Genomic DNA, 17,185 nt, shown 5'->3' on the forward strand with positions numbered 1-17,185 from the left:
CATACCTCTCCAGCACCTGTTACCCTCTGTGGATGACATATAAGAGTGGTATAACTTCTCCCATTGCATTTTTGAGGCAATTATGTCTTTATGGCTGCCTTAATTGAGTTTTACTCCTGCTTCTTCCTGGCTGCATCAGTTTTGTTCTTCTCCTGATTCTTCCTCTCCTCATAAGAGACATAGGGAGATAAAGACTCTGGCTCACTCCTTCAAGATTCATTCTCCAGCAGACTTTGCATAAGTGATGGGGATATTTTGCTTCCTGATTCTACCTTAGAGGAACTTTCCTTTAGGGACAAATGTTTTAAAGTAATGCAGCATTTTCGTTGATGGTTGGGGGGAGAGGATCAAGTGTTTGATGTGCAAAGAAGGTATAACTTACTGTACATGAGAGTTCCTAGGTCTACTACAATCCTTCTTTTATTAAAGGTCTCACAAGATACCTTTGCCACAGCTTGCTTAAATCCAGAGTCCCAATCTCCAGTATGTAAAAAAAAGTTTTATAATGTCTCAGACAAGCATATGTTTCTCAATAGGAATCCTTCTTCAGACCCATCAGTAATATCCACTAAATTTGACAAACACACTAATCTGTTTCCATCTACTAATGTTATGCCGAATAACAAAGACAGTAGGGCTATGAATAGGTGCAGAATGAAAGTGTACACTTACAGTTTCTTTCCATGACATTAACTATCAAACTCATATGATCTGAATCTGATATATTTTACCTATTTTGCATGACATGAATAAGTTAGCTTCAGACTTACCTGAATCAGTAAATAAATCTTTCATTTTGTCTCTGCTCAGTTATGCTACTCATGTAGCTAGAAACACTTAAATATGTTTTTTATGCTGCAGATTCATCTTGCTACTCGGTCTATTTAAGGAAGTACACTTGGCAAAGGTACTGCACTCTTCATCCAAAGCCGTCAAGTCCAGATTATTGTTTCCCATCTGGCAGAGAAAATCTATTTGGCCCCAGAACTGCTGAAATCTTCAAGAATCTGAAGAAAGAGATAAAATTATGCAGGCTGTTAAACAGATATCTGTTTCTCCTGTCCCAAAATTCGAGAGAAACTATCAATCCAAGACTGGGACATTTTTTTCAAAAGGACCAGAAATCTCAGCAAAAGGGTAAAACATTTTCTAAAAGGAAGTATCAGGAGAAATACAAATCAAACTTCACAGGGCCTTATGGTACCTTTCCTGATAAATCATCCAGTTTGACTATCTGCCTCAATCCTCTCCCTTCCAGGTCAGCTTTTACCCTTTTTTCAAGAAAGCTTGCTCACTGTCTTCCAGTGTGGAGACTTACAACCAAATCACTATGTTCTCACACCATTAAGAAAGGCTACAGACTAATCTGGCTTCTCCCTCCAATTTATTCTGGTATACCCCAAGTATCTATAAACCAAGAACTCCACGTTTTACCTATTCTTCAGGACTGTTCCATCAGGAAATTATAGAACTAGTCCCCCTCCACCAGCAGAAGATTTATCAGTCCTCAGCACCTTCTTTATGATTCCAAAATGTAGGATGCTGTCATTGCAAGCTCTTCTACCAAATGCTCCTTCCTCAAGCTTTCTTGGTTACCCTGGGCCTCAAGGACACCTATTTTTATATTTCCATTCATCCAGAACACAGAAAATTCATAAGACTTTTTTATTGCCTTACAATTTCATTTTACATTTTCTGCTTTGCACTTTGATATTTCTACAGCTCCATGAGTATTTATAGCCTTCTGCAAGATCCAGAGCATAAATGTCTACCCATACCTAGATGGTCCTCTTCTACAGACTTCTTCAAGGGACAAGCTTATTCAAGATCTCGCGTTCACCATGAATCTTTTTCTTAAAAATGTGTTTCACCATTACTTTGAAAAGGTTTGTCCTTCTACCTTCTCAGGATATGGTTTTCATAGCTGCTATATGAACACTGTCTCCAGGATAACAGTTCTTCATGATACAATGCAATTTCTAATCCCTTATTTTCAGTCTCTCCCTCCCTCCTGTAGAATTGACCTCTGCAAAAGAGAGATAGAGTGAGATATTGAGGGCCTTGGGTACATGGCTCCAACCATTAAAATGATACCTTTAACCAGACTTTACATGAGGGAGATTCAGTGGTGCCTCAAGCCTATTTAGGCACATCACTTCCACCCCATGAGTCTCTTAATTCTTATATTTCCTTTCATGAAGAAGGAATTCCTTTGCTGAGATCAACCAGATATACATCAATTCAGATGTGCCCTTTCTTGGTACCTCTCCTTGCCAGGAATTTTCAGCAGATGCTTCAAAACATAAAAGTCCAAGGTCTATGGGGATAGCAGGACAGAAAGCACCACATAAATGGCAAGGAAATGAAAACCCTGATCCTGGCTTTTCATTCTTTACATTACCTATGGTTTCCAAGAACCATCCAAATCCCTACAGACAACACCATTGTAATGTGGTGCATCAACAAAGAAGAAGGGACAAAAATGCATCATCTCTGAAAGTTTTCTGTGACAGCCTGGGAGATAGCTATCCAGCACAACCTCCTCCTTCAGACAGTTTGTTATCCTCAAGGATGAATGCAATGGTAAGTTACCTGTACAGATCCAAGGCAGACCTTCATGAATGGATGCTGAACAGGGAGGTCTTCCTGTAGGTTATCCATCAGTGAGGAACTCCCCATATGGATCTGTTTGCCTGCACTGTGAACATACAGCTCAGACTGTTTTGCTCCAGAGTTTCATGCTCAGAGGCTTGGAGAATGAACACCATGTCATTCTTATGGAAAAGGAAATTCTTTTATGCTTTTTCTGCCATTCCTTGATTACAGAGACCCTGCTCAGAAGCAAGGGGGGCAGCCAAAGATTCTGTTGTGATCCCCATTCTGGCAGAGGGAACATTGGCTATCACTTCTTTATCCATCTGGTCAAGGGCATTCACCAGAGGTTACCCCACAGGATGGACTTGCTCACACTGTAGAAGGCCATTCATTCACTCAGAATTACAAATTATAAACCTGGCAGTTTGGATGATAGGATTCTGATACCATCTCTTATGACATGCCACAAGGATTATAGGTGGCTAGAAAACCTGCGATAAAAAAAATTTATGTTTCCACAAGGAATATATTTTCCATTTGGTGCCAATAGAAAATCGGTGCAGTGGTAGCATTGTCACCTCATAGCAAGAGGTTCTCCATTTGATTCTCAACTGGAGTGCCTTCTGTGTGGAGTCTGCATGTCCTCCCTGCATTCAAGTGGGTATTCTCTGGGTATGCCAATTACCTCCCACGTTACAAAGACATGCGTCTGGAACATTTCTCATAGGTTCATAGGTTCATACTAGGCTATCTGCCCTAGGGCATTTATAAGCCTAGTCAGAGTGTGTTTGGCTTTCGCCACCCATTTTAAATGAATTTTTCTATGCCCTTTTTCGAGGTTAGTATACTGTGCCTCTGTCTAACAGTGACACAGAAGTGATACCCGGGGTAAACCTACTATCTCCCATCCACTCATCAAGATTCCTCTTGAAGAGAGTCAAAGAGGGACTCTGCCTAACCTGGACTGTGATTTTATTCCAGAGTGAAGGGAGCCTCTGGGTTATGAATCTGTCCCTCCAGCATGTCCTTTTTATTTCAGTGCTGAGGTTCAAGTCTCTTGAGCGCATAGCTCAATGGGATTTGGATTTTCTGAGGTGCAGCATGTCCATTAATTCTAGGTTGGACATGGCTTTATACATCAGGCACAGATAGCCTCTGAGCTGGCGGTATGCCACTTAGTAGAGCTGGAGTTTCTTTAACCGGGCAGCATATGGCAACTGTTTGAGCCCTTTGATCCTCTTGGTGAGGTACGTTTGGGGTCTTTCCAGTTGCTGCAGGTGTCTGGTAAGGTACATCCCAAAAGGGGCATTGTACTCAATTATGGGCTTAATGAGGGATGAGTAAAGAGGCACAATGACCTCCCCTGATCTAGATGTGAATCCCTTCATGATTAGGTGGGCTATATAAAATGTTTTTCTAACCACTTTGGCCACATGGTTGTCAAATGAGAGATTGCTATCAAATTGGGTCCCCAGGTCCCTGATTACTTCTTCTGTACTTAATGGATTACCACCTATGCGGTAATTTGTGGGCACTTTGTTTTTGCCAAAGAGGGCGACTATACACTTTTTGGCATTTAGCTTGAGGCCATTGCTCTGGCACCAGTTGTCTGTTTCTATAAGGCCCTTTTGTAGGATGCTTGTGTCAGCTGGAGTGTCTATTATGGTGCCCAGTTTGCAGTCATCTGCGAACTTGGTCAGCCACAGTCCTTCCGTGTTAGCCTGTACCTCAGAGAAATATATACCGAACAAGAGAGGTCCCTGGACTGAGCCTTGTGGGATGTCACTTGTAACTGGTTTGGAGTCTGACATGGCTCCAGCAATTCTAACCATGTGGGTTCTGTCCTTGAGCCAGTTTGCAACCCATCTAGTGACATAGGGGTTTATATTTAAGCTGGTGAGCTTATCTATAATGCCCGAGTGGGGTATTGTATCGAAGGCTTTTGCAAGGTCCAGGTAGGCTGTGTGGACCACCTTCCCTTTGTCAATGGCCTTGGTGACTGTTTCAAAGAAATCGACCAGGTTTAAGAGGCAGGATCTGCCCTTAACAAAGCCGAACTGGGTAGGATCCAGTGTCTGTAGGTCCCCAATATCTTTATTTATGAGGTCCATGATGATCCTTTCCATAGCTTTGCAGACCAAACTAGTCAAGCTTATGGGGCGATAGTTTCCAGGATCCATTGAGGCACCACCTTTGTGGAGAGGGACCACTGTTGCTGTTTGCCACTCTTTGGGTACATATCCTGTGGTAAGGCTGAGATTGAACAGTAGTTTTATGTTTGGGTTTAATTCTTCTTGGAGTTCATGTAGGACGCAGCCCGGGACACCGTCTGGTCCCATTGATGTTGTGTATTTTGCTTTGGAGAGGGCGATTCTTACCTGAGCATCTGAGATGTCGGGGGGCAGGACTCTGCTGGGATAGATATTTGCCCTTTTGGTGGGGAAGGGGGGAGAAGTTTGCGCTGAACCTGCCAGCTAGGTTGTTGGCAATGTCTGTGGGTTCGGTGTATTTTTTGTCATTTTGGACTAATTCTGAGCATATCTGGGAATTCCCACCCAGGTTCCTAACATAACTAAAGAAAGCCTTGTGATTATCCTTAGTGTCCTGTGCAATTTTTCTCTCGAAGCTGGCCTTAGACGATTTTATGAGTGCCCGTAGTTTTTTACTAATACTGATCATAGATGCCTTCCCTTTTTGGGATTTTGCTCTATCATGTAGTAGCTTCCTCCTTCTATTGTATAGTTTGTTTATGGCTGGGGTCCACCAGACAGGACGCCTAACTTTGGAGGATTGGGTCTTGGTTTTATTTGGGATTGCATGATCCATGCATTCCTGAAGGTGTTCATAGAATGCGTTTATAAAGGATTCTGCGGTCTGGGCCTTATTTTCCACAGGCCCGGTGGCTTTGAAGGATTCCACCTCAGTTTTGAGGAGTGCGAAATTTGCTTTAGAGAAGTTTTTCACTGTGGTTTTCTGGGCAGGGGCTGGGGTCGAGATGTGAATATCTAGTGAGATTAGTTTATGGTCTGATCTTACCAGTGAGGGATACACTTCTGGTCTGGAGCATAGAGTCCCCATGTTGGTGATGATCAGGTCCAGTATGTTTTCCCCTCTTGTGGGAGTGGCAACAAGTTGTTCCATAGCATTTGAGTTTATAAATTCTAGGAACCTTTGGGCTAGGGTGTTGGAGCTAGAGTAATGCTCCCAGTCTATGTTAGGGTAGTTGAAGTTGCCCAATATAATGGTGTTTGGAGAGACCTTCATATTTTCCAGTGTTCTCAGGAAGGCCAAGTGGTGTTCCTGGGTTTGGGAGGGTGGTCTGTAGCAGGCAATAAACTGGAAGGCAGTTTTACCCACTGTTAGTTGCACATAGATAGTCTCTGATGCTTCGTGCTGTGCCACCAACCTGGAGGTGTGGGTATATTTGACGAATATTGATACTCCCCCTCCTTTTGTGGTTCGGTCCAAGTTTTGGGGCCAAAAAACATGGTATGAGGTATAACCTGGTAGTGCTGGGGTGCTCTCGGGAGCCTTGAACCAGGTTTCTGTTACTGCACAGATATCGATGTTCTCCATGCTAAGGAGAGTTTCGAGTGCATGCATCTTGAGGTTTAGACTTCTGGCGTTGAGTAGCATTACTGTTAGTTTCTTATCCCTTGTGATACCTATGGAGGTGGGTTTGTCTTTTGAGCCTTGCCTAAAAAAGGCACTATGGGGCTGGCAAGAGCCTTTGCCAATATCCGAAAGCCCAGGGGTGACAGATGCAAGCCGTCCCTAGCGACGCATCTTGGCTTGTCGAGCATGTCATCCCAGGCAGACAGGCATTGGATCCCCTTTGAATGACACCAATACTTAAGCCAATTGTTGAAATTGATCGTCTTGTCTTCATATTGTGGCATCATTCTTGGTGAGGGTAAGATGCTACTCAAGGTCAGGGCCATACTGGCCTGGGCTATATGCTCAGAGAGCTCCTCTATGTCTCTTTTCATGTAGTCCAGGGAGGTATTTCTCATTTCATTCACACCAGCATGGACAATGACTGAGTCATATTTGTACTTACCTTGGAGTGACCTGAGTACTTGTGTTATGTGGCGGATCCTAGCGCCTAACAGGCAGCTCACCGTGACCTTCTTCTTGTTCAGCCTGGTGAGTGGGACGTCAGTGTGCCTGATGATAGAGTCACCTATTTAGAAGTGTATCAGGTGTGTTGTTTAGCCTTAAGGGCTGTGACTGTTCGGCACACTGGCTTTGTGAGCTATGTGTTGCATGTGTTTTGTTTTGGGGTAGCGGTTGCTTGGGTGTCTGCTTTGGAGGTCTCTGCTGCTTAGGCAGATTTTTATTTAGAGCCTCCGAGTATGTTTTTGTGTGTTTATGTGTTTGGTTTGCTGTCGTGGTAGGTCTGTGTGAGACTGGAATTGTAGTGAGTGTGGTTTCCTTCTCCTCCTGACTGGTTACGCCAGTACTGAGTTGAGAGAGCTTAGCCTCCAGTTTGGCTGTATGGTTGCATCTCTCACATGTGTTGGAATTTGTTGGGAGGAGGAGAGGGTTGTCTGTGTACATGAGGCAGTTGTAACATTGCCTCAAGATTCCCAGATTCACCAGCTGGACTGGAGAGGCGATTGACAACTGACCTTTGGACATGCTAGAATAGTATTGGGAATTCCTTTATAATTGAAAAAAGGGCCAATGGGGAACAAAGTACTCAAGGGGATTTTGTGAGGGTGTAGTGCTTTTAATTTTTTAGTGCTGACTTATATAATTGCTTTAGTGAGCAAGTGCCAGGCTTTAGAGTGGGAATAGGGTGTTTATTATGAGAACTAGATCAGTTCTAAGGGGAAAAGTGAAGAGCAGACTTTGTGGAGCCGAGAATGATTTAAAAAATCGTGCAAAGCCACGTTAAAGCTGGTTTTATACAGGGGGATTTGAAAGAGCTAGAAATTGGCCCAAAACGGCCAATAGACTACCAGATTCTTGTGCTGGGAACACTCCTCCAGGGATAGATACTGGTGAACAAAGAAGCCTCCCTTTATCTAAGAAAGGAAATAGGCAACACAGGAACTTTCCAAAAGTCCAGAATACAGCAAAGCCTGTATTTGGACTACTCTAGGTCAGGAAAGATGGGAAACAAGGATACATTTTCTTTTTTTGCAACAAACAGCAGGAAAATGCAATAAATATGTAACACAGGCTAGTGCACTTGAGTGTGTAGCCTCAACAGGTAAAAGCAACAAACAGGACAAACTTTAAAGTGCAGGTGCAAAAACAACTTTAAACAGTTTAAAACAGTTCAAGAAGCAGAAATACTTGCAGTTTAGCTAGATCGGACTTTCCCCGAGGCTCCACTGAAAATTGGCTTTGTTCCAAGTCGGACTTTCTCGGTAAACAAATATAAAGTAAAATAAAATAAATTTTAAAAAAAGAACGCTGATCATATGGGCATTCCTCTACTATTCTTTCCTATCTGTGTGGCTCATTTCAGTACGGGCATATTCTTCCATTAAAATACATATGTCAGCCATCTCCACCTACCTTTAGATCCACCTCTTTCTCTATGTTTTGATGTCAGTTTCTAAAAGGCATCTTTCACATTACAGCATGAAGAAAACCCATTCCTCCTGGGAACTGAATTATATCTTGGAAAAGTTGACTGTTCCTCAAGCAAAAAGAGTTTGTGATCTGCATACCCTTATGGCTTGTCTTAATTTTCTCTTCTTTGACAAGGAGAGGGTATCCCTTCAGACTAATCCTTCCTTTATACAAAAAATTGTCAATAAAATTATTACTAAACCAGCCTATTAACTTATCCATTTTATTCTCCAGACCTCAAAATAAGGCAGGAAGAATTTTGCATCCATAGACATTTATAGACAGCTTATTTTATCTGGACAAAACTAAGACTATTAGAAAATTTGATCATCTCTTCATTTCTTTTCTGGATGAAAAGATGGCTTACCCTGTTTCTAAACAGACTATTCATTTTTTTCTGGATAAAAAGATGACCTGTTTCTAAACAGACCATTTCTTTTCTGGATAAAAAGATGAGTTACCCTGTTTTTCAGCAGACTAGCTTCAGATGGATCTCCTTTGCTATTTTTTTTATTCCTTTTATGGAAAATCCCTTCCATGCCAGGTCAAAAGTCATCTTACCAAAACTTTTTCTTCCTCTGGTACCTTTTTCAAGGGACTGAACTCAAAATCCATTCAAGAAGTAGCCACTTGGTCCTTCATAGACATCTTTACATACCCTATAAAATGGATGCCCTTTCCAAGACAAGAGCTGGCTTAACAACATCAATCCTCCAATAAATATTAGACTCCATTTTCACTCCTCAGTCCTCCTTACAGATATCATAAAAATCTTTGTGAATCTTTCCACATGTAAGCAATACTTGCAACAGTGATCAATGAAGGACACAGTACAGCTGCGTAAGAACTAAACATGTTTGAATAGATCACTGTTCTAGTATTGATACCCTTCTTCCTTTATAGGTATTAGTTAATTGCCCTTCTGGCTTATTTTAAGTCTAGCTAATTTTCCTTAGTGAGAATCAAATCCTGTAATTCTTGTTTGCGAAGTAAACACCTTAACCATTATGCCAATTCCCAGGTCTTTCTTTATCTGTTATGTTTCCTCTTTCTTGGCCGAGGTGGATATGCTACGCATGTCTTCCTTTTCTTAATGTCACATCTATTGTACATTTCCCTTTTTTACATCTTTTCTCTTGGTCTGGGACAAGAAAGTCTTTAGGATTTTTATGTCAGGCTCCTGTAGCCTAACAGATTAGGCATTGACCTCCTAAGCCAGGCATTGTGGATTCAAGTTCCATCTGTTGTAATATACTCTTTTGGAGAGACAGTTATGTTTCTTACAGAATTCCCATTCTCTGGAACATGTTCCCCATCCATGTGAAGCCAAGTTCCTCCCTATCTCTATTTAAGCGCAACTTGGACCAATGGATGGGTAACTGGAAATTCACCCCTGGAAAGGTGCTTTTGTCTCTGATGGATGGAAGCAGTCAGTAAGTCACTTGCACTATATAAATCAAAATTGTGGGTCACATTTGGATTGCACAGCTAGGCTTATAAGGACCCTATTGGTCATTAGCATAATATACACCTAGTATACACCTAGAAATCTATGTCCTTACATCCCTTATACACCAGTCCACATTCTTAAGCTTGGGAAGTGGGTCAAATGAATGACACAAGACAAAGGCGCCCATGCTTTGTTATATTGGCCAGACATAGGGTATGCCTGGCAAGATACTTCCCATATATAAGCAATACTGCAACAACAATCTACTTGGACATCTACTATAATGACAAGTTCTTACACAATGGTATTTTTTTGTGTATACTGGTCTGTTTGGTCAGTTCATTATCAAGTGTCTAGTACTAACAATTGTGTCTCTGCATTTGACCTGAATAAGTGCTAGCTTGCATACTAAATAGATTATGTAATAAATATGTTATCCTTTATTTCAGAACCTCTGCACTTTTGTTGTATTTGTTAATTGTTTCACTGGTGCAGGGTTAACTCTGCTTCAGTGATTTTGGGTTTGATCTGTAGTGCTGCTATATTGTTATCTTTTTAAGACTTGCTATTACTGCTCTTCAGACTCTGTTAAAACTTCCTGGCAGATTTGGTATGGCAGTTACTGGAATTTTTGGTAGACGTGATCTGAGGAATGTATTATGCTCAGTTGCATTGATTGATGGCTTAAATGACTGAGAAAGTAGTTTGAAATGTTAAAGCGGTTTACGTTCTCCCAACTTGTAAGTGACCATGGAATAGTTTTTTGTGTATACTGGTGTGTTTGGTCAATTCATTATCAAGCTTCTAGCATTAATAATAATTGCTTTCATAACTAATTGTTTGAGCTGTATATTTCCAGCATAGTTTTTAGTCTCTGCATTTGGCCTGAATAAGTGCCAGGGCATGAAAGCTTGTATAAGATATAGATTATGCAATACATCTGTTGTCCTTTATTTCAGAATCACTGCACCTTTTGTTGTATTTGTTAATTGCTTTACTGGTGCAGGGTTAAGTCTCCAATGATTTTGGGCTTGCTCTGTAGTGCTGCTATATTGCCATCTTTTTAGGATTTGCTATTACTACTGTTTAGACGCTACCAAAAATTTCTGTCATGTTTGATATTGCAATTACTGGCATTTTGGTAGGTTTGATCTTGATCTGAGGAATGTAATATTCTCAGTTGCATTAATTGATGGCTTAACTGACTGACAAACTAGTTTGCAATGTTAAAGGGGTTTACCCCTTCTCCCAAGGTGGAAATGACCATGGAATTGATTTTGTTATAGTGTGTACAGAGGGCAGAGTCCATTGGATGTGGCTGTTTGAAACTTTGCTTGCAGAGAAAAAAACAAATGTGGGTCTTTTGTCTTAGACAAGCACTTGGAAATAGTATTCATTGGCCATTTTCTATATAATTGATTGGTCTAGATCAGTATGATCTATTACCATAAGGAAGTATTATTACTTGAAGTAGATTGATTATGCACAGTCAAAGCAGAAAGCAGAAAAGTATTGAAACCAATTGATGTTAAGTTGTCAATCTCGCCTTCATTCTTGCTGGATGGGTTCGGAGCCAATCCTCGGCTCCGACTCGGCCACTCTAAAAGCTCGAGAGCTAGTTTCACTGGCTCGAGGCTCCCCTATATCCCACAATGCTAGGCGGTAACTCCTCAGATCTCGTTTGCCACTACGCGATCGAGGTGCTTTTTTCAATCGGCTCAGGTTAGTTGAATCTTTTGACAGTTTTAGTCAGTCAGACCCCCCTTTAAGTTAGCTCTTTTTATAACTTTTAAATAGTTAAATACTTTTAATCCCCTTTTAGTTAATTTTTCACTAGTTTCCTATCCTAAATTATCGAACCTTTCCCTCGGGCTTTAGGCCCTCTCCCTCTCTCCCTTGGTAGTTGGAGTGTCTGTGTTTTTGTAGGGAAATTTTTGTTTAAAAACTTTGTAAGTTAAAATTTAAAGTTTTATTTTCAGAAGTGTAATCGGTGTGTGTGTGTGTGTGTGTGTGTGTGTGTGTGTGTGTGTGTGTGTTTGGGATTACACTTTTACTTCTCTTTGGACATGTCCAAAGAATCAAAGGTCTCAGGCTTCAAGAAGTGTGACTCGTGCTGTCAGAAGATGTCTCTGACAGACGGTCACACTTCTTGTGTTTACTGCCTGGGACCTTTGCACCTGCAGGACTCATGTGCTGTTTGCCATGGCTTCAGCCCTAGAGTCCTGCAGGAGCAAAAAAATAAATTAATTCTAAGAGGCTTATTAAAGCCTGAGGGTCCCTCGACTCAGTCATCGGGGAGACCCTCTAAGTCCTCCAGACCTTCGGCTCCAGCCTCTGAGCCGACTTCTTGGGGCTCTAAGTCCATTCGAACATCGGCTCCGGCCGGAGCCGATGAATCTCAAATTCATGTACCTACGGTGTCCTCGGCTCCCGCCGGAGCCAAGGAAGACATAATTGAGTTGGCTCCGATCAAGTTGTCGGAGCCAACACTAAGAAGAGGTCCCGTTCTCCATCTATCGGCTCCGTTCATTCAGCTCCAGCATCACCTTTGCTGTCTGAACGGAGCCATAGATCTCACTCTTCTAGGTCTTCCAGGTTATCGGACCACGACCTTCAGAGAGTAGTGAGTCGACTTCTTAAGTCCGAGGCACTAGCCCAGATGCTTCAAAGTCCGACTCAACAGTCGAAGACTGTCCCCACCACTCAAAATATTCCTCCTCTGACTCCCTTGAGTTCCGAGCCGGGGCAGTTCGGACCCGAGACTGTGGTGGCGTCGGAACCGATACCTTTGTCTTCGGTTCCGTCGTCGGCTCCGATGTCTTCCTTGGAAGAATCTCGGCGCCGGACTTCCCTCGTCGGCTCCGAGGGGGCGAGTGGCATCGGACCCTTGTCCGACCCCGCTCTCCCTCTCGGTGCTTCGGCGCTGGTGAGTTCGGCTCCGACATCGGCCTCGGAGCCATCACTGTCGGTGCCGGGGGAGGTTTCCATTTTTTCGGAACGGAGACCCCCGGCTCTGCCTGACAGGGGTGCCTTTGAGGTCATGAGGAGCGTGTTAGAACCAGGTTCTAATCCACAGTCGGCTCCTTCTGCCCTTCCCTCCATGGTGCCTCCGGTGATTTCTACTCACTCGCTTGTCCGCGACCGTAGAGAGCCAGCTCCTCAAGTTTCCCCTGTGGGGATCTCCTCCTCTTCCGAGGCCTCTCCTGACCCTGTAGGAGAGCCCCCTAGGAAGAGGCAGTGTAAGAGGAAGCACATTGACTCCCCTGAGTCTGTCACCTCTGACACTGATTTAGAGGATTCTGAAGGTTCCCCTCATTCCCCCTCTGAAGATGTCTCCTTTGCAGACATCCTTGAAATCTTAAAACAGAAGGGGAATTGGCCAGCCCTCAACCCTTCAGAGGATGAATCAGTGTACCTTGAGGCATTTGGCTCTCGCCCTTCCACCTCCTGGGTGTCCCCTCCCTTTGACCCCCTTATGCAAGTGGTGGCAAAGAAGGCTTGGGCGGCTCCTGACTCAGTGGAACCCACCCCCAGGAGACCATCTAAGTTCATCACGGCCCCCAAGGATAAAGAGTTTCTGACCAAAGGCATCTCTGTTGATGCTATGGTGGTGGCTGCAGCTACCAAGAAGGAGTTAGCTGATCTTTCGGTGCCTGTTCATCCTCCTAACAAGGAGTCTAGGTCGATGGACAGGTATGGGAAGTGGATGTTCTCATCAGCGACCTTTACTATAAGATCGCTGAATTACCTGTGTCATTTTACTCGACTTCAGAGGGACTTACTCAAGGAAGCGAGTGAGATGTTGAAGGACCCAACAGCTGCGGGTTTTCAGGACAGGATGAACTCTCAGCTGGCTACCCTTAATTCTATAACCAACTCCTCCATGCGCCTCCTTTCATATGCGGCTGATGGAGCAAATAGAGCGGCAGGTACAGGTTTAGCCTTGCGTAGGCACACCTGGATGCGGCTTTGTAATTTTACAGACCCCTTTAAGGCGTCCTTCACTAATTCCCCCTTTGATGGATCATCCCTCTTTGGTCCTCAAGTGAAGGAAACCCTGACTAGGTGCGAGACTGATGGCAAAACTCTTTCTGCCGTCGGAGTCCGTTTTTCTACTCCTTCTAGACCTTACCCCAAAAGTCAGAAGGGGGGAAAGATGTGGTTCCGTAAACAATCTCAAGGAGACTTGCCTGACGCACAGAGTCGATTCCCCTCTAGAGGTAGAGGGGGGAACAACAATGGTAGATGCCGTCCCAGAGGCAGAGGGGGCCCGCAGAATCAGGGCAGTCGAGAATCCTTTTCCGACAAGCCTTTTCAGCATCCCTGAGGTGTTGCCCGACTGTCCACCTTCAGAGGCAGTCGGGGGGAAGGTTGTCACTGTACCCAAAAGCCTGGCTATCCCTAACTCAAGACAAGTGGGTACAGTCTATCATTTCCGAAGGCTACAGAATCCCTTTCCTTTTCATTCCAAAGCTGTTCAAAAAATCCCTTCCAGACGTTCCACCCAGTCAAAGGGAGCAAGCAGCATTAGAAATTTCAAAGCTGCTCGCAAAAAGAGCTATTCAACCAGTGCCAGCAGACCAAGTAGGATCCGGAACCTACTCCAAATTCTTTTTGGTTCCAAAATAAACAGGGGACTGGAGACCCATTTTGGATCTCAGCAACTTGAACAAGTTTATCAAGAAAACAAAGTTCCGGATGGTCACGCTGCAGTCCATTCTTCCTCTTTTGGAACGGGACAGCTGGATGTGCTCTATAGATCTCCAGGACGCGTACTATCACATCAAGATGAATCGATACTCCAGGAGGTTTCTCCGCTTCAGGCTGGGAGCCAGTCATTTTCAATTCAGAGCCCTGCCCTTTGGTCTCACTACAGCCCCCCGAGTGTTTACCAAATGTATGGCAGTGGTAGACTCTCATCTGAGACATCAAGGATTCCAGGTGTTTCCGTATTTAGACGACTGGCTCCTTACAGCCCCCACCAAGCATCTTTTACTCCTCGCCAGAGACTACATCTTTCACACATGTCAGGCATTAGGCATTTCAATAAACTACGAAAAGTCTGTCTTGTCGCCTTGTCGTGTTATTACTTTCATAGGCGCAAATCTAGACACAGTCAAGATGTCAGCCAGACTCACAGAGCAGAGGATAGCAGACATACACAAACAGGTCTTTCTTCTTTTGCAGAACAACAAAGTCAAAGCCAGACAGATCCTGAAAGTCTTGGGAATTATGGTGGCAGCCATCCCTCTCCTACCATTAGCTCGCTTCCATATGAGGATTTTGCAATGGATGCTCTTCACGCAATGGTCTTACCAAAGCCTTCCAATGTCCCATCCTATTCGGATAACTCAGCCGTGCAAGAGTCATCTCTCTTGGTGGATCACATCTCCTCAGCTCCTCCTAGGGAGACCTTTTGTCCCTCCCCCTCCGGTTGCTACAGTGACAACGGACGCCTCCCTGATCGGGTGGGGGGGGGGCATTTCCAGGGCAGGACAGTCCAGGGCATGTGGCAACCGTTCGAGTGCCACTTGCACATAAACGTCCTAGAGATGAGAGCAGTGCTTCTAGCATTGCAAGCCCTACAAGTCTCTCTTCCCAAGGGAACTATAGCAATACAAACAGACAACATGTCTGTAGTGTGGTACATCAACAAACAAGGTGGAACCAGGTCTTACCCCCTATGTCGAGAGGCACTCAGACTATGGCAATGGGCGATTTCTTCTCAGAGATTTCTGTCAGCAACGCACATCCCCGGGAAGTCCAATGTGATTGCGGACAAATTGAGCAGAGCTATTCTCATGCCTCACGAGTGGTCTCTGAACAATTCAGTGTTGGAGAAAGTTTTTCGAAAGTGGGGCAGGCCTTGCTGCGACCTTTTCGCTACTCCCCAAAACAGCAAGTGCGACAATTTTTTCACCCTCTTTCCCCAACCAGGCCATCCCAGCAGAGACGCTCTAGTGCACGTTTGGCCCCAGGGACTTCTATATGCCTTTCCTCCCTTCCCACTGATATCCCAGCTGATACAGAAAGCCATCGCTCAGGAAGCTTCTATGATCCTCATTGCCCCTTAATGGCCTCGACAAATTTGGTTCCCCTTTCTCCACCGTTATCTGTTGGAACAACCTTGGCATCTGGACCCAGTTCCAGACCTCTTGACCCATCAGTCGGGTCAGTTGCACCTCTCCCTTCCCTCTCTGAACCTCACAGCATGGTTCCTCCAATTCCGACCTTAGCCAGGCTTCCTTTGATATCTCACTCAGAGGTATCTTGATTGCCTCTCATAAATCTTCCACTCGGAAGATTTATCATAGCAAGTGGAAACGTTTCTCCTATTGGGCGCAGTCAAAGAATATAGATCCTTTCACTGCTTCTATTCAAACAGTTGTAGACTTTTTAGCCGAACTTTTCCATGCAGGTTCGTCCCCATCTACCATTAGAGTTCAATTGGCTGCAATTTCGAACTTTTATGTTGGAGTCTCAGAGTCCTCTATTATGTCTCACAAACTCTGCAAGGCCTTTTTAAAAGGAGTCTTTTTACTCAAACCACCCATCAGAGATCATCCTCCTCAATGGGATCTCAACTTGGTTCTGGCATCCTTAATTCTTCCCCCTTTTGAACCTGCGGCTTCATGTTCTATAAAATTACTTTCATGGAAGACACTCTTTTTAGTAGCTATCACCTCAGCTAGAACAGTCTCTGAACTCCATGCTTTGTGTAGTCGACCCCCTTATCTTGTGTTTCATAAGGATAGGGTGTCCTTGCGTACTAACCCGTCCTTTTTTCCCAAGGTAGCTTCACTGGCAAATTTGAATCAAACCATTGAGCTTCCTGTTTTCTTCCCTAATTATTCTAATAGGTCAGAACAAAAGTTACACTGTTTAGATGTTCATCGCCAACTTAGGTACTATTTAGACAGGACCAAACAATTCAGGAAATCTGGCCAACTGTTTGTTTCTTATGCCGAAGGTAGAATGGGCCTTCCAGTCTCTAAAGTTTCTCTCTCTAGATGGCTTACTTCATTGATTACCCTAGTGTATGAGACAAGACATCAACGATTGCCATCCAAACCCAGGGCTCATTCAACTAGAGCTTTAGCCACTTCTGTAGCTTTCCAAGACAGGCTGCCTATTGATTCAATTTGTTCAGCAGCTACTTGGGCTTCTCCCCATACCTTCATTTCTCATTATAAGTTGGACTTGGCCTCTAGAGACCGAGCCAACTTTGGTTCCACTGTACTCAAGTTTCTGTTCCGATAGGCCACCCGGGACAAGGTGCTAGGGACACGGTCCCATCCAGCAAGAATGAAGGCGAGATTGACAACTTAACATTTAGAAGTTATGTACCTACCATAACGTTCCATGTTAGTTGTCTTCTTCTCGCCTTCTTTCTTGTGTCCCACCCTCCTTCCCCCTAGCCAGGACAGACCCCTAGAAGAGTTTTCTTCTTTGTTCCTTATGGAATTTTATTGCTGGCCTTAGCTTTCAAATGAGATCTGAGGAGTTACCGCCTAGCATTGTGGGATATAGGGGAGCCTCGAGCCAGTGAAACTA

At 43.9% G+C, this 17,185-nt stretch overlaps 1 protein-coding gene across 1 annotated transcript in view; it reads left to right on the forward strand.

Annotated features, from left to right (window-relative positions):
- The window catches only part of MORN1 (MORN repeat containing 1), a 3,597,386-nt gene that overhangs the window by 2,656,269 nt on the left and 923,932 nt on the right, over positions 1-17,185 (forward strand). The window lies entirely within an intron of this gene.

Source organism: Protopterus annectens, chromosome 2.part1 (assembly GCF_019279795.1).
Source record: "Protopterus annectens isolate FY-2018-M chromosome 2.part1, PAN1.0, whole genome shotgun sequence".
NCBI classification, from domain to species: domain Eukaryota; kingdom Metazoa; phylum Chordata; order Ceratodontiformes; family Protopteridae; genus Protopterus; species Protopterus annectens.